Below are 18,485 nucleotides of genomic sequence, written 5' to 3' on the forward strand. Positions count from 1 at the left end.
GGCTATTTTTCTGGTACTTGCTGCTTATTTAGAATGACGATGTAAGTGGTGATGATACTCTGCAATGGCGATGTTCCAGTCTATCATTGATATAGGAAAGCCTTTATTATTTTAAAGACATTGAGAGAGCATTATGATTGACGTTTATTGAATCTGAGCAGCAAACATTCAAAAATTCAATTATCAACTAAAACCAACTAAAACTCATGCCTGGTATGTAAAATCCCATGTACATATCCTCAGGCCTGTTCTCTTTCTGCAAAGCAAGACCGCCATTCCTTGATTAACCTCTGCATAATGAAGAACTTTCAACAGCTGGACGGACATGCTGGTTCCAAAGTCGATTCAAATACAAATCTCAAACATGACATCAACAGCGTTGGGACTGAGCAGGCTGCAGCGTTTTGTGCCCGCCCTGAACTCTGTCAGGCACGCCCCTAGAGAGAGCCCATTTTTTGCTCCCAGCGGACCTCCTAGACAGCACAGCAACCCTTCCCAGGATCCCCATGCAGCCTGCCATCGCTGCCCTACTAAGAGGACAGATACTATACAGTAGCACATGAAGATCGATCTTGTCCTGAAGAAGATGGTCGGTAATCACTAACAAACCATTGAAACCGGTCGACCTCACCTGTTGTGGCTCCACCACAACATTTTATGATACCCCCAAGACCAACAGGGGTTACTGCACGAAATTGAAAAAAACCCAGAAAGCATGGGTTTGTCCAGCACATCCCATAGCTAGTGGGACAGTGCATTTTTAGTGAAAATTTGGTATCACCCAAACCACTCTCCGTGCAACCACCCATTTGCAAGGAACTTTTGAGTCATCAGGGTGAATAAAATTACATAATAATCCCGATGCCTCCATTTTTGCACTTGTCATCTCTAGTCGTCTAGATGTAAGATTACGAGATGTAATCCCCCTCTCGCACTCTTTTACATAATAGTGCTGGTTGCCCCACTCCCATCCTATTCCCCCCTCCCCCGCCCCCTTCCATCTGTCAGGCTGTTGGTGACCAACAAAACAAACCAAGCCAGACTGCCTTCCAGTCAGGTAGCACGCCCATCATCGCCTGTGGCTACATATCCCACACAACACCTCCCTCTACCCCCCGGCTCCCCACCGGTGGGGTTGGGTGTCTCAACAGAGCACCAGATCAGCTTTCCACCCTGTGTCCAAGAGAACAGGACCACTGTTCAAGCATTTCCATTAGTTGTTCTGTCTTGCCCTTATTGGCAAGTTGACAAACCTTTTTCCCCAGTAAACCGTTCCCTGTGTACAATCAACGGAATCCCATCAGTACCTTGACCTGCAAGAGATAATAACTTTTAGAATCGTGGGAGTCAAACAATTGGGAGAAAGCAAACAGAGGACCAGTCTACAAACAGCACTTCAAAACATCAAACATCACAAAGCTAAACACACAAAACATGCAATGGTCTGTGTCAAATGTCAATTCCTTGCATAATAGACAACCTAACTGGGTGGGATAATGCTCGCCTCAATGCCTTTAGCACAATCAAGACATTCCTTTAGTAATAAGTCTGAGAAATCTCAATTCATCTCAGAACGGCAGGCAAGCACTATGCTTTTTCAAAGCTCACTCACCACCAACAAAGCTGGACTATGGATTTAAGATAAAGATCTTAAACCCAGATTCACCAGGCCAATCTCCTGCTTCCATAAGGTCCTCCAATTGGCAACTGTTAGGACAGTTTTTCTGAAGTCCATCTAAGGGCTTAGTAAAACCATTCAACTGAGACAGTACAAGTTTTCACTCTTAGTATAAGGCTGTACCACCTGAGTTCAGGGTAGCGTAGACAGAGCAGCTAGGCTTATCTTACGAGGGAGAGAGGGCTGTAGAATCAGTACAAAGAAATTGTAATACAATTGGTCCAAAGAAACACTGAAACACTATGTATTGTAAAAATAAGTGGTTTATTTAAATTCAAGTAGGCCCAGATAAATCTTGGGGAAAATAAGTACTATCACGTTATATATAACCACAATTATAAAAACACAAAACTATGCTTGAAGGTGCACAGGAAAAAAGCATATAATAACCTTATCTGGAACACCTAACAGTAGTTCTAGGGAAGTCAAAACCAATAGTTACTTGCAGTAATACAAGGGTAGTAGACCTAACAGTTGTACCGTGACGCTCCACAAGAAATCACATTGTAGGTCAACTGGACAATATACTTTTCTGAATAGTGGAACACTTATTCTAAGAACAGTAAAAGCCTCCGATTCAGGATAAGTTATTCTAGGGGAGTTGTACCTTAGGGTGTAATATTCAATTAGTTGCTTTTCAGTTCACATACTAAGGGAAGCAATAACTTGTTAACCTATTTTTTAATGGCACACAGCTGTGCATGGTACATACCACCCCTATATACTTTTGTAAAGATCCATCAGGAACCTAAAAGGTAGGTATGACCTAAGCAGACTTATTCTGGACAGGCTAACAGCAAGTCACGGGAAGCAAGACCCAATTGGGGACACACAAACAATTATCCTAACGGAAATAATAAAGTGAAACCAGCAGCAATACTTTTAGGAAGAGGGGGAACCCAATTCACAAGTGAGTAAGTTAACCCTCCATCTACTTTCTGTTCGAAGGCACACAGCTTATTCAAGGTAAGTAAATCCTATATATACTTTTCAGAATGGAAAAACATATCTAAGGTAAGTAATAATTTTGTAAAACTATTCACTCTGAGTTTACATTTACCAACTAACTCTTTTATAAGTAAGTACACCTTTCAACACTTGTTCTACTTTCCAAGGAAGACCCTTTAAATTATTTAGCCCTTCCCAATTCTAGTACATGTGTTCTCTCAGAGGCACAAGAGAGACCCTATGGTCTAGGGGCCAGCAGTAGGCAGGGTGAGATAGGGCTCAGTTGCAGGAAAAGTGAGAGTTTCTGAGGAAGACTGGGCAAACAAGGAAGTAGTTCACTTTGAAAGTTAGTTAGGGTCCAGGGACTTACGAGAAGACACCCTAGGAGGATTCCGGCAGTGGGGCTGGGTGAACTGGACAAAAGGCCTCCCAATCATAGTAACACCCCAAGGATACACAGGAATCACAAGAGACTGTGAAGGTAAGTAAATACCCCAGCCAACACATTACCTCAACACAGAAGAAGTGGTACAGCAGGAAGACTTCAGGATATGCATCCAAAAACCCGATCAATGGATTCCTTTGTCTAGAAGACAGAAGGCAGGGCTTTGGAAGGACTTTTGCAGCAGGGATCACGGAAGAAGGCTCCAGGCAAGAATTTTCAGGAGCCAGGAAGAAGACTGAATATCACCGGTCGGATTTTAGCCATTTGGAAAGTCTAGCACTCTGATGAGGGGACTTTTAGGATGCAAATCGTGTCTCTGGAGGTCCAGCAGGAAGCTCCCAAGGTATCAAGATTCGGAATTCGGACGACCGTGCACCGCCCAATGGATCAAGGTCCCAGGGTATTGGGGTATTCGTGCCCCGCAAGGTTGCAGCACAATGTGGGATGGCTCAAAATGCAGGTCTTCTTGAGTCTAGTGGGTCTCACCAGGCTCTGGGTGGGGGTCTTCCATTTTCGGGAAAATTGGAAGGAAGGGTTACAGCAGGCTCCGGCTGGAAATCCATTCAACCTTTGTTTCTTCATCAACTTCTTCAGTTTCAGCTCCAGTGGTCGACTTGTCAGCAGCTTCGAGGTTCAGACTTTATCATGAACTACAGCACAACCTATGCATTCTCTCCTTGCATATTACAGAAAGGGGCGGTCTGACTGCACAGTCAGGACAGCCAGACCCCTACAGTTAGTTATTCCATTTCATGCAAGGTGGAAGACAAAGGGCTGCAGAGATTTGTACTCTTCCCTCGCTTTCTGCCTTTCCAGACACTCTGGAGCCTGAACACGGAATCCACATGGTTCCTGCCGAAGACGAAACAGCCTCTGAGGTTGTTTCTTCCTAGAATGGCTGGGGAAGACCTCAGAAACAGCAAGCATACAGGAAATGCCGAAAAAAGGAGCCTACCATTTTGGAAAAATGGTGTCCCTTCTGTGCATTACCAAGGCTGAATTAACAGCCTGTGAGTAATAATGACTAACAGTCATAAAGGTAAAACCACTGCCACCCACCATTTATGTAAAACTCGCAATTGTGACAAAATGTTACCAGGTAAGTAACCAAGGGGATACATTGTATCCCTCCAGCCCTCCGCATAAGGTGCGGTGTGCTGGCTCACTATACAAAATGTAGTTCACCCAAGTACATGAAAGAGAAATTAACAGGGGAACCCATAGGGGCAATCCAGCCTAAGCCCAAAAGTTGTAGGAAACTATAACTTCAACCATACACTATGGAGAGACATAAAACTGTCACCCATAAAAAGAGTAAAAGACTATGTGAGAGGGAAAAAAGATTCCCCTTCACCTAGGGACAAGGTAAAATAGCTACCTAGTCAATGCAAAAGGTTCTGGGGTTGACACAGGTCAGGAAGATTTATCATGGATATGAAAATCTTACCTAACAGCACCTGCCTTCAAAGCTTTAGATGTCATAGCGCCTCTCACTCAGAGAGTGCAGGGAAATGTCAGTTTCTGCATAAGAGAGAACCCAATAGGTCAGAGAGGGTACTGCATTGTGCTGCATCCTCACTCTGTCTTTGAAGCTCTACCAACTGTCATCAACACCTCTTCATAGTCATTCAGACAATGGAACACAAACGGGATTCGAAATTGAGGAGAGCTGGGACCTACCAGTTGCTACTTTCTGGCTCCACAGACCAACTGACGCCAAATAAACAAAACGATGTAAATTTAGATCTGTATGTTAGGGACAATCTATAAATAAACACTAGGACATTTATATGATATTTAAAGCATAAGGGGTCATACATAATGGACGCAATTATGTTTTCATCTTATGTGGAAGTTAGATTTGTTTAACATTATGTAACTAGCTCCTCGTTCCCCAGTAGTAAATCCTGATCACTGGTTAATGCCAGAGAGCCAGGAGCTGAATTTAGTTCCTGCTTTTCCAATTTAGAGCCCTGCATGAATTGCAGTGCTGCAGAAAAGCCTTTTGTGAACTAACTCAGGAATTGCATTTAGCCGGTTTGGATATATGAAAAATCACTCCATCTAGAGAGAATGCATGAACTGTCAGATCCAGGGCCCACCCATATGAAACTGACAGGTGGCCAGCCAGAACATCATAGCCAATTTTCAGCACATGATACTGGAGAGATCTTCTTTGGTTGTCCTTGATTGGAAGAAACTGAAGACCACATTCATGTCCCAAAGAATAGAGCAAAGTGTTGAGATTCATGTGTGACTGTGCACAGTTCTTTAAACATTTTACACACAAGCTGTTGCTCCTCTACTAGTGCCCCATTCCCTTCAATATTCCCTGTGAATATTGTGGTTCAGTGCCTATTCATCACTCTATAGGCTTTACTCTCTTCTGCAAGGGAGACCAAGAAATTGAGAATTTCTGCTAGGTGCTAAAGTGGGATCTTAGTCTTTTTAAATACAACAGTGCAGTCAACCCTTATGCAGTTCATTTTATTTAAAGGATAACATAACCTCTCAGTTTAATTTGAATGTTAGTATTGGTGCTTATTGAGCATAAACCTAGCTTTGACAAGGAACGCAGATTCCACTTCCACTTGCAGCGGACTGTGTTTCGCTGCAAGATTTTATAAAAATGAGTGTTCGGTCACTTTCTTCTTACCCTACTTCCAGCTACCGACATCAACAAAGGATCTAATAATATAAATGGTGTACCTGTAGCGCAAACATCCTCCCCCAAGGGGTATGTATGCTGGCGCTATATACAGACAATAGATGTTTATTATTATCCAAATCAGTGTTTCTCAATGGTATTGTCTGCTGCCACGTTTTGAGCGCCATCTTTAAATATATACAATCTAAACCAAAGTTATATTCCGATTACACATACTGCTTGTTCTTTTCGCACTACTCCCCTACAAACATCAACAGAGGGCTTCATGTTTATTAGAATGCTGTGAGGAACCAAGAATGAGACTTGGATGGTTTTGGTCAAAAGACTTTTATTAAAATAAAAGGGGGTGGGGAAATGCCTCTCTGTCCCTGCTCTAAAAGGTGTTTCCCTACCTCAAACCAAAAAGAAAGGTATTTCAAAGTCAGAATGTACTATTCTGGCTCTCACATTGTAACAAACAAAGCTCTGAAGTGAAAAGGGTAATGTCTTTGGCCTTGATTGGTTCATAAATGTTCAAAAAGGAAAATGCGTAACACCAATATAAAATTTCCAACAGGTATAGTTCCTTGTTCCAGAGGGTGGTTCCCTTCCCATGGATTTCTCTTGCCTTGGTTCTGTCATTGTCTTGTTAGAATACCTGGTGTACTCTCCTTCCAGGTTTCCACTTCTCCTCTTTTGATCAGCACAGCCTTTTATTTACTAATCCAGATACATCTTTCTCAAGATCGTTCTAAGTTAGGTATTTTTCTACACAATGTTCAACTTGCCTATGCCTGGTATATTTCCCTACCAGGGTTTTCTATTATGTACACATGTACAACTGCCTGCTATACTCCTGCCAGGTTTTATGGCATTGTGGGTAGGCAAATTAGCCCAAATGCAAACCTTTATGTAGTTGTCCTGACAGACTTGCAAAATGTCTGTCTTGTGTTGATTAAACTATGTATAAAGTAGCACTGCCCTCTTAGACAAAGTCAATTTCTTGGAGAAAAAGGTTTGCATTTGGGCTAATTTGCATATTGTGAGAAACCAGTAGGTGTCTCACCCGCTAGTCTCGCAGATCTCTCCCTCTCAGGTAGCCAGGGCATGGCCATTGCATTTGGATCCAGACCCTGGGGGTGGACCAGTGCGGGAGGATCACCTGGGTGAGGGGTACTCGGGGAGTGGGACACCGGATGGTGAGACGCGGTATCCCTCTCTTTCCTGTTAGACCTTTATCCCATCCTACCCAATGGGATATTTAGAAACTCAACACCCGACCCCTTTTCCTGCATGAACGCTTTTACACAGACAGCCCACTCTGGGAGAAAACAGACTCACACCCGAGCCGTGTACCTGACATGTTCCAATACTATGGTCAGGCGAGGTCAGGCGATTGTCGACAATCACTCACACTGGACTTCTATTACACTTCCCCACACAGATAAAATGCGAAGCACGAAAGCACGCTCTGAGCGAGGCAAAACACACCAAGGTACAGCAGTTCCAGGTTGGCAGCTGAACGAGGGGAGAAAGACGGCCAGGCCCAAGAGGTTCATGAATGGGGCAACACCCTTGACATTTGGCAGGAAGCCGTTACTTTCGAGAAAACTTCATTGCAAAAAACGTAAAACCAGGAAACAAGGTTGAAGAAACCTGCATTGTGTGTCAGATACCGAGGGTCCTCCTGTGTAACTGACCAAGGTGGGGAGGAACAGCAGATGCCATGGAATCGTCCTTGGCACCATGAACAAAGAAGCAACAGAGAACAACACAGCTGGTAAGTTGGGGAGACCGATGCCAGACCGACTGTGTTGAACTCAAGGTTGCAAGCTGGAACGCATATTGTTAAATGCGTGTGCTGAAAGACGTGAGTGAAGCTAAATTGCTGGTATATATCTGAACATTAGAAGGAAAGATATGATACCATTGACAAAGTGGTCCGGCACTGTGAATGGGATCATCGAATGTCTATGTATGGTATCCTGACAAAAGAAACGAAAGTGGAAGATTGATGTGAAGTGTACATTGTGTGAAGTGAATCGAAGTGGTCCTGCAACGGTTTAAGCAAAACCCATCACACATTCGACAGTCTTTGATTCTGGTATCAAAAGGGATCTGAGCCCGGACGAGGGGGGCCCGTGGTCTGAGCCTGAAGGAGGGAGACCAGGGGTCTGAGCCCGAACAAGGGAGGCCCGTGGTCCGAGCCTGAAGGAGGGAGACCAGTCTTGAACTTGTGAAAATCGAAAACCCTGACAAAGGAAAGGAACGTTTGTGTTTTGTTTGTTACATCTGGCCCTCTGCAAAAAAAAACTGTTATTGTGAGATACTTTGGCGGAAGGCCTTGATGTCTGTGTTGAACTGTTACCTCATGGCTGAGAAGCCAGAGTGTTTGCAAAGCCTGCACATGCCACCTTACACTGTGCTGAAAACGTGGGGACGGGACGCCAACTGCTCAACTATCCTCACATATCATTTCTCGAACACTTTTCTTTTGCAAACTTTGTTATCCCACACCATTTTGTATTTAGAAGTAAGGATTGGCAATAGGTTTATTAGTATAGGCCCTTATATTATTACAGAATCCACTAGGACTGCATTATTATTTGATGGTTGTAGCTTGCTCCCATCTTTTACATAGGTTTACATAGGTGTTTTATCAACCCATTGAGGTTCAATGAACACCCTTTAACTGTGATTACTTGTGTCTGTCTTCACTGTTTGATACCATGCCTTCCTTACAATACCCACAACGCCTTGCTTTTGTGGCTCAGAACTGGAGGTGAACTTCCAGCCATGGCTACTAGGGGCGCTGTGGAGTGTGTGACTTGGCTCCAATGGATGTTCCTATTTCCACATTTCATGTGAAGGTTTTTTTTCCAAACCTTTTTATACCCACCATAACTTTCTTAGTATTATATCAGCCAGAGGTTCATAAAAATAGGCTATACCAAAAGCATGGTGTCAGAGTGCTTTGGCAAAGCTGAACAGCTGACTAGACTGGATCTATTTAAACCTAAAGATAAAAAGAAGGAAAACAAAATAAGATGTATAACTGGCTTTAATCATCAAGCCAAAGAAATCAAATCTATAATGTAGAAACATTGGAAAGTACTTCTTACAGATCCAGACTTAAACAAAGTGCTAAACAAGCACCCAGTGTCACTTATTGCAAGGCCCCCACACTAGACACCATGCTATCACCTAGCATGGCAGTCACTGACGCAGACACACCACCTAACTTCATGACCATTGAACAACATGCTGTTTTCCGAAAGTGTGCTAATTGTGAAATGTGTAATTTTGTCTCCAAAAAACCATTTATGAGATCTAATGGGTTGAAATGGATGTATAAACATAAAATTACCTGCCTAACTAAATATGTAGTTTATGTAATCACCTGCAAGTGTGTTTTACATTACATTGGCTCCACATGCTCTCGAACCTTGACTCTAACACTCTGTGTGTTCTCATTCTGCTCGATCTCTCTTCTGCCTTTAATACTGTCAACCATGCCATCCTGCTCAACCGTCTCCGTGATAACCTGGGTATCACAGGTCCGGCTCTGGCGTGGCTGACCTCTTTCCTCTCCAATCGACCCTCCCAGGTCCAACTGGGGTCCTTCTTCTCTGACATCTTTTTCTCTACCTGTGGTGTCCCCCAGGGATCTAACCTCTCTCCCTGGCTGTTCAACCAGTATCTGGCACTCCTTGCCCACCGAATCGCCGCTCGCTGCCCCAACCTTCAGTGCTATGCGGATGATACCCAGCTCATTTTCAGGCTACCCTCGACCTCCTCCTCTTCTCCTTCCCTCATCTCTGACTGTCTCTCTGCTATCCACGCATAGTGTGCCGCCAATGACCTCTGCCTCAATGCCAGTAAGACTGAGATTCTACTCATTGGCACACCCACTCCCTCCTTCCCTGCATCTCTCTGGCCGGCCTCTCTTGGCCCTCTTCCTGCTCCTACCTGCAAGGCAAAAAACCTCGGGGTCACCTTCGACTCCACACTCTCCTTCTCTCCTCACATATCTGACGTCTCTAAGAAGTCACACTACCGGCTGCACCTCCTCAGAGGTATCCTTCCTTTCCTCTCCCTCCCCAGAACCTCACTGTCTCCAGAGCCCTGGTTCTCTCGAAGTTGGACTACTGTAACAGGCTCTATCTAAATCTGCCTGCCTCTACACTCCAACCTCTGCAACTCATCCAGAGCAGGGCTGCGAGACTTGTCCTTGGCCTCAAGCCCAGGGACCATATCTCTCCATGACTGAAATCGCTACACTGGCTCCCAGTGGCTGCAAGGATTAAGTCCAAAACCCTCTGCATTGTCCACAAGGCCTTCTGGGGCTGGGGCCAAAATACCTTCAACTCTCTCTTCCTAAATATCTTCCTTCTCGAGCTCTTCGCTCATCCGCCTCCAACTGCCTCAGGGTCAGCCGCTTCTCCAAGCAACGAGTTGGCGGTAGATCTCTCTGCAGCAGAGGCCTCCCTCTGGAACAGCCTTCCTGCCTCCCCAAAACTAGAGGAGAACCATCTCCGGTTCCGGAAGCACCTCAAAACCTTCCTCTTTGCTTCTGCTTTCTCCCCCCCCGCTCCTCTGCTAATTACTGAAATTGCACTGAATCTGCAACTGGGCTACCCACCATTCTCGGTCCTTGGCCCAGCCACTCTCCCCTGTACTGCCTCCCTGGCAACCCCTGCACTGTGGGATTGTCTCTTTATTCCTACAGCCCCTCTTCCCAGCACTTGTCTGCACTTACCTTGCACTTGCCACCAGTGGGCCCTTATTATTTATCCTGTATTCTACCAACGCTGTACTGCACTTTCCCCTCTCCCTTCCCGCTTGCACTTTTCCCTTCCCCCCTCCCTTGCGCTTGCGCAATCTGAATGACACCTGGCCTAGTAGGATCTTTGTCTGTCTCCCCTTTGTTCCCCCCTCCCTGCCTCGTCGCGCCCTGAGACACTTGTGTATAGGCGCGTTACAAATAACATATATCATATCATATATCATATCATATAGGGCCACTTCAACTACGTATATAACAGCATTATAGAGCCATAATAAAAAATGGGGCTCTAACATACCCTCTAATAGCCCATTTCCTTCATAAACACAAAGATAACATCAAAGACATGTCATTCTTGGGTTTAGCCCACATGCCACAACACAAAAGGTTGGGCAACAGAGAACTTAAATTATGGCAGTTAGAAGCCACCCTGATATGCAAATTTGACACATTAAGACCCCAGGGTCTTAATATAGACTCAGGTATGTTTGTATTTCTACAGTGATCACCTGGTGCTTAATATCCTTAATATCTGAATTGTAAACTTAGATCTATCTACTTTAACTAATGTTTACATTACCCTGTACTTGCACTTTAAGAGACTGGTGTGGTTGTTATCTGATGAAAAGTCCTAAGAAAACTGAGTTTAATGCACTGAGGCACTTTGTACTGAGTATTGGGTTGTTCTATTTACGGTAGCAGACATAAATATCAATTATCTACTTACTGTTTTCGTAACCGATATTGCTTATAGCCTTATATGGGTGCACAAAAATGCACAACACTTTAGATGAATATCTGTCATCCATTTTGGGTTCAGGCACTGACCGCCATATTTGTATAAACTAGACATTTGGACATTAAGGTCACCTTGATAAAGTGAGACGTATACAAGAGACGTTTGTTTGACTGTATAATCTCATTTGCACTTGACATAACGCATATGGAAAGCTCATTTATGCTTAAAAGACATTGTAAATGTCACAATTTCATTGTTGAGTCTGCTGTCGCATAATCTTGGGTAGTGTTGCCCACTTGGAGCAGAACACTGGAAAATACATTGTTGAAAGTTACAAGAGTCCTTGCAATACGAAACAGCCATCTAGTGGCTATGGTCGTAATTGCACCTGTAAAGGGCTCTGCATGAATTGAATGCGGCACAATAGTGTTACGCTCACCTGGTCTCTGCAGAGGCATTGAGGCATGATTGCAGCCCTCCCAGGAGTTAGATCACCCTCATCAGGTCTCTCCTTCTGCAGATAAGCTGTGAGCGTCGGCAATTGGTGACACTGCTCCTGCATGGATATGAGAGAAAGTGAGTGCGCTGATCTATGACTATTGTACCTCTCAAACCCTTCTCTCCAAGGTGTGATTTCTGTGGGCATGTACCGGCCCATAAGGCTCACCTGTTAATTATTGATAAGCTCTCTAGCAGGGGCGCCTGTCAATGGGACCTAGTTCCTTCACTGATCCCTGGTAAGTAATCGTCCAGTCCAGCTGTGACTATGCTACTCCTGGTTGGTTGTAAGTGTCTCTCAATGTCTCTTGTCTCTTTCCCCTTTCTGTTTCCTCTTTGCCTCTTCTCGCTTTAAGTCTTTGAATTATTGCTCTCAATATTGTTGTTAATTCCTGAATAATGTTTCTGTTCTGTTTTCTTCTCAATGGGTAGAAATGCGTCCCAAAAAGCAGCTGTGGGGGTGCAGAATGCGGCCGGTTGGAAGATGGATGAAACCGCAATGTCTGACAGCAGGTAAGTGATGGTTTAAGGAAAAGCGCAAGGTTTGATGATAGAGCGACCTTAAAATGAATGTCTATTAAGTGTCTAACCTGGCCTTTTGTTTTTACTTGTAGGTGCTGCTGTCGCGGACGGAGCGTGTTGTGCTGCGGTGCCAAGATGAAGATTTCAGCGTTCCGGAATACTTGAAGATGAACTGCGGTGCCAAGATGAAAATGTCAGCGTTCCAGGAGACTTGAAGATGAATGCCAGGGTCAGCGAAGACGCGCACAGATGAGTGCGGGTTTCCCCAGGCTGTAAGTATGATGACAGGAAGCGGGATTTCCAAAGGGGAGTCTGGTCCTAGGCGGCGGTGAGCGTTACGCTGCATGGAAGTGCAGAATAACGTGAAGCATCTGCCCCAGGGATCGGAGCAGCTTATATAGCTGCGATCGTGTGCACGCACACTAGGCCTGGCTTGCCTGCCACTCCTAGAGAGTCAGCACGTTCAAGGCAACCCAATAGCAGCAGCCACACCCAAGAGTACACATGGGGCTGCTTTAGTGAATGGAAGTTCCCATGTTAAATGCACTTTGCACCCAAAATGAGGTGCTATGTCCACAACAAAAGCATTCTTGTCTCAAATAAATGTTCTTGCTTACTATTATTCATAATCCTGGCGCCAAAGGTGCCAGGACTGTGTCCATCCGGGCCCCTGTCTATGTGGCCCTCTAATGTTTGCGTTCTTGGCCAAATGACCATGACAGCACTCCCCCTCAGTGCCCCTCTCAAGGGTGGTCCTCTTCCCGGTCCTGGTTTGGTGAGATTATAGCGATGGAACTACCTGATTAAACGTGGAGCATGGACATGTTCACTGGGTTCCCTTGTTCGGTCTTGAGGTCCGTAACCTTTCTAGTCTATAAGGTAATACAATTTGGACCGAACCACCTTGGAGTCCAGGATGGATTTGACTTCATACTCCGGTTCCCCATCTAATAATTCGGACTCTGGTGTAGGGTTAATCTGTATGTCAGGTTTCATTGGTTTGAGGAGAGAGACTTGAAATACTGGGTGAATCATCATGTGAGATGGTAACTCCAATTTCATGGCGGCAGGATTCATTATGGCTTTGATAGTATAGGGGCCCAAGTATCTGGGGCGGAAGGCACTTGGCCCTTTCAACAGTATGTATCTGGATGCTAACCAGACTTTATCTCCAATCTGGTAATCCGGGGCTTCTTTTCGGTGCCGATCGGCAAACAGTTTTTGTCTTTCTTTGGCCTTAGTCAGGTGTTCTGTTGCTTCCACAAGAACCTGAGTGATGGTTTTATGCAAGGTTTTTATTGCTGGCATTTCCAAAGTATCGAGTGGATCAAACACTGATGTCTGCGGATGTCTTCCGTGCACAGTATAGAATCGCGTTTGCCCAGTACTCGTGTGAACAGAGTTGTTGTATGCATACTCAGCTATCCAGAGTATGTTTTTCCAGGAGTCCTCGGATTGCTGTAACATACACCTTAAATACTGCTTTAACGTCTGATTAGTTCGTTCGGTTTGCCCACCGGTTTGAGGGTGATGGCTTGTAGACAACTGGAGGTCGATTTTGGCAATTGTACAACACCTTCTCCAAAAGGCAGAAACAAATTGAGTTCCACGATCAGATATTAATATTGATGGAAATCCATGCAACCAGACAATTTGTTCTAAAAACACGGTAGCGAGAGTCGACGCAGTTGGGAGTCCCTTCAGAGAGATGAAATGGGCCATTTTGGAGAATAAATCCACAATGACTAAGATGGTGTTGTATCCATTGCAGGGAGGAAGATCTGTGATGAAGTCCATTGACAGAGTATGCCAAGGTGCTGGCGGTACCATCAGGGGGCGTAGTAAACCAGCTGGGTTTTGTTTCTGAGACTCGTGTTGTGCGCAGACAGCACAGGTTGCAATAAACTGGGCGATCTCTTTTCTCCAAGTTGGCCACCAGGAGTTTTGCTTTATCTTAGCCTGAGTTTTGGCTATTCCTGGATGTCCTTCCACTAATGAATCATGATAGTTCGTGATGATTTGATTTTGCAGTTTCTTGTCCTGGATATATAGGCATTCTTGAAAATATGGTAGATTGTTTTCGATAGTGTACCGGTCTCCCTTTTAAAAGCCATTCCTGTTGTGTTGACCGATTCATCTGGGATTGCAAACTGGTTTTTAAGTCATCTACACACTTGGTGGCGGCGATCTTGGTTTGGATTCGTTCTTCAGGAATGATGGCCACGGGATCGGATGTTGTAAAAACCTCTTTTTCTTCGCACATGCGTGATAGTGCGTCTGCCTTTCCATTCCGTACTCCAGGTCTATAGGTGATAATAAAGTCGTATTCCGTGAAAAAGGATTGTGCTTTGGCGGTCTTCAAGTATTGCAAGTTACGGTGGTCTGTGATGACGGTGACTGTGTGTCTTGCCCCAAGAAGATAATTGGCCTCATTCCGAGGTTGGAGGTAGCCATGTTGCTGCTACCCCCTTACCGCATACCGGGTCCGGGTTCCTCGAATGAGTAATTACCGGGTAATTCCTCATTCAAGGAACCTGGACCCGGTACCTCCACATTCCCGTTCGAACCCCCATAGGGCTCAATGGGAATGGGGAGCATGCTAATAACGGGCCCATTATTAGCATGCTGGTCCTTTAGCGGTTCTCACTATGGGTGCCTGGTAAAACCAGCTGCTCTTAGCAGGAACCACTAAAGGAACTCGTAATGCAGAGGTAAGGGGTTAACGGCACCGGCAACATTAGCGGCGCCGTTAACCCCTTACCTCCAAACTCGGAATTACCCCCAATGTCTCCATACCTTGAATGCTGCTTTAATCGCTAGTAATTCCTTATCCGTGATCGCGTAGTTCAAATCGGGGGCAGAACATTTGCGGGACCAGAATGCGACGGGGTGTAACGGTCCTGTTTCCGGGTCCCGTTGGGACAATACCTCTCCCATTGCTACGTTTGAAGCATCTATTTCGACCACGTATGGCAGGTGTGGTCGAGGGTGTCGAAGAACTGGTGCTGTAGTAAATGCTAGTTTCAGCTTCCGAAAGGCTTCTTCAGCTTCTGTGGACCATTGGAATTTCATGTTCTTTCTCAGAAGGGAGGTAATTGGGTGTACCATTTGTGAGGACTCCGGTATAAATCGACGATAGAAATTAGAGAATCCAAGCACACTTTGTACTCCTTTCGTGGATGTTGGTGAGGGCCATTGGAGGATTGCGTCCACCTTTCGTGTGTCCATATCTACGTTCTGTGGTGTGAGAATGAAACTGAGAAATTTGACCTTGGTCGCATGGAAAAAACATTTTTCCAGCTTGGCATACAACTGGTGTTGTAGAAGCTTCTCTAAGACTGCCCAGATATGACCGACATGCTTTTCCTTGGAATTTGAGTTGATGAGAATGTCATCTATGAAGACAAGTGCGCAAACGTCCAACAGTTCACGGAGCACGTCATTCATAAAGAATTGGAATGCCGCGGGGGCGTTCTATAACTCAAAGGGCATGACCTGGTATTCGAATAGGCCATACTTCGTGTGGAAAGCCGTCTTCCACTCGTCTCCTTTTTTGACTCTCACAAGATGGTAGGCCCCTCGTAAATCCAGCTTTGTGTAAATTTGAGCGTGTTTCACCTGATCCTGGAGCTCTGGTATAAGTGGTAAGGGGTATTGGTTTTTTACTGTGATCTGATTGATTGCTCTGTAGTCAATACAGGTTCTTAAGTCCCCCTCCTTTTTGGGCACGAAGAAGAGGGATGAGGAAGCAGGGGACTTGGATGGACGGATGAAACCGTTAGCCAGATACTGATCCAGGTAAGTTCTATGATGTTGGTTTACCTGCTCTGTTAGAGCGTAAATCCGGCTGCAGGGAATATGGGCTCCGGGCACGAGATCTATTTGGCAATCGTAGGGTCTGTGCGGGGGTAAAATATTGGTTTGCTCTTTTTTGGAAGACATCCTGGTAAACCAGTTATTCGAGTGGTAAAGAGCCAGTGAGGCCCAGCACGATTCCTTTCTTTGGTTTCAGGTTGACAACGTCTTTGTTGTAGCAGGTGACGGCACAGTCTTGAGGAAAGGTCCGAACTCGTTTTCGCCAGTCGATCCTAGGATTATGAGTCTCCAGCCAAGGCATTCCCAATATCATCTGGAACTGAGGAACACCAATGAGATCGAAGGTAATGTCATCTTGAGGCCCGTCCTGCAACAGAAGCTTGACTTTCTCAGTGTATTGTCACCGGTCCGGATGATAGCTGAGAACCATCCACTGCAGTGACGTTTTCCGATTTCTGCTTTTGTTGGAGAGGAAGGCCCATTCGGATAGCCAGATCTTGGTCAATGTAGTTTCTCACAGCTCCACTGTCAATGTACGCCTCTAAGGCATGTATCTTTGACGGTTGCTTGTGATTTACCAAAAGTACCATAAGGACTAGATGTGAGGTCTGCATGGAATCTTTTTTCTCTCTCGACAAGTGGACCCCTACGCTTTCCGGGCATTGAGGTTTCCTGAGTGTTGTACTTCTTCTTCGTCGTTTTTGTCCATTGTTCCAACTATTATCTTGGGTGGATTTACCGGGCATTCACGGAAGAAGTGACCTGCTTTACCACAATATAAGCAGAGCTGTTGCTGTCTTTTCTCTCCTTCCGCCTTGGTAAGAGGACTTCGTAATCCACTGATTTGCATTGGTTCCGACTGTTCATGTGGTTTGGTCTGATTCTTACGGGGTTGCACATAAACTGACCGTCCCTGTGTTCTGGGTTGATCCATTTTCCTATTATGCAACCTATGATTGAGTTGCACTGTCAGGTCTATGTAGTCCGCACACCCCTCAGGTGGGTTCACAACTTGAGCCAACACATCCTTTAGTTCTCCACTTAACCCTTGATAAAAGAGCATAGTTCTCTTTTCTTCTGGTCAGTTGGTCTGGGCTATGAGACGATTGAAGGTTGCAATGTAGGTTAATAGATCATGATTCCCTTGTCTGAGTGACAACAATTTGTTCTCCAGAGCTTGTTCTTGAGTATGTCAGGCAAACAATGTCTCCATCTCATGCTGAAAATCCCCAAAGTTCTGAAGCAAAGGATCATCTTGAGTTACCAATGGTATTGACCAGTCCGACACGTTGCCTCTGTATGGGAGCGAGGGGTCTTCAGGCCCCCTCGCGTCGTACACTCCTCAGTACAAGGTTTGGACCACGTGCCTCCGGTAGTGGGATTACCCCTTGCCCTTATGTAAAGTTAACCACGGTTGACTGCTACATAGATGGGACTACTGAGCAAGACACAGGGCTTCCATCTTTTGTCCCCCCTTTCGACTCCATCTTGAGTAAACAAGCCTCACTGCGATAGTACAGCAATGCTCAGCTCCCCTTCCACGACAGCAGCCAAGGACAGAGATACACACACAAGGCGCGCAGGCAGCTGGCTGGTCCGGTCCCCACCCTTGCACTCCCCCTGCGAAGGAAAGCTCTTCGCTTCCATTCTCACGCTGAAGCTGGAGAAAGTTGCAACAATCAATATGCTAGTTTTCTTCCTCTGAGATCATTGTTCGTCTGAGAACCGGCATGTGAACCAGGATGAGGTAAGCACTTTCTGCTCGATTCGTCCTCATAAACGTGCAAGCCACCCACCCCCATTAGAACAATTTATTGCCATCCTGACCCTGTACCCCCTGTAAGGTATTTCTTTCAAGTGCTAGACCCTCGCCTGTGCTGCGAAATCCACCCAATACACTCCTTACTAACCTTAAGCATTTTTACTGCTATATATGTTTTTACTTGCATTAATGAGTTTGAAACCTAGGAAAAGTTGCGAAACACAGCCTGATTCTTCTACATGCACAATAAGGTGAAGGCATTCAATTAAAGCCACGAATTACCCAATTGTACTGACAACAATCATTGTGTGTGACTTATGTAGACATGTGACAAGTAGCATAAAATGTTTTAAATAGTTTGTTATTTAGTGTGTAACATATTAGCTTAGGTAGTGACCAGTGACCGGACCCTGACCTGCATGGAGCACAAGATGTTTGACGTCCGTCAGGTACTCAGCCAACCAGGAGGAAGAGATGCCACCCACACCTACAGCACCACACCGCCTGGCCAATCGGGTCTATTTAGCATTTTTTGTTAGAGTTACTTTAACTAATATAAATATAAGTATGATGTAATGAGATTTGGGAGAGTTTTTGGGTTATTTCCTAGCTGGAGAAATAAACCATCCTTTGAACTCTTGCAG

At 45.2% G+C, this 18,485-nt stretch overlaps 1 protein-coding gene across 3 annotated transcripts in view; it reads left to right on the plus strand.

The window, feature by feature from the left end:
* The window catches only part of SPEF2 (sperm flagellar 2), a 1,748,369-nt gene that overhangs the window by 576,891 nt on the left and 1,152,993 nt on the right, over window positions 1-18,485 (plus strand). The window lies entirely within an intron of this gene.

This window comes from Ambystoma mexicanum, chromosome 6p (genome assembly GCF_040938575.1).
Source record: "Ambystoma mexicanum isolate Mex_15411 chromosome 6p, UKY_AmexF1_1, whole genome shotgun sequence".
In the NCBI taxonomy this organism is placed as follows: domain Eukaryota; kingdom Metazoa; phylum Chordata; class Amphibia; order Caudata; family Ambystomatidae; genus Ambystoma; species Ambystoma mexicanum.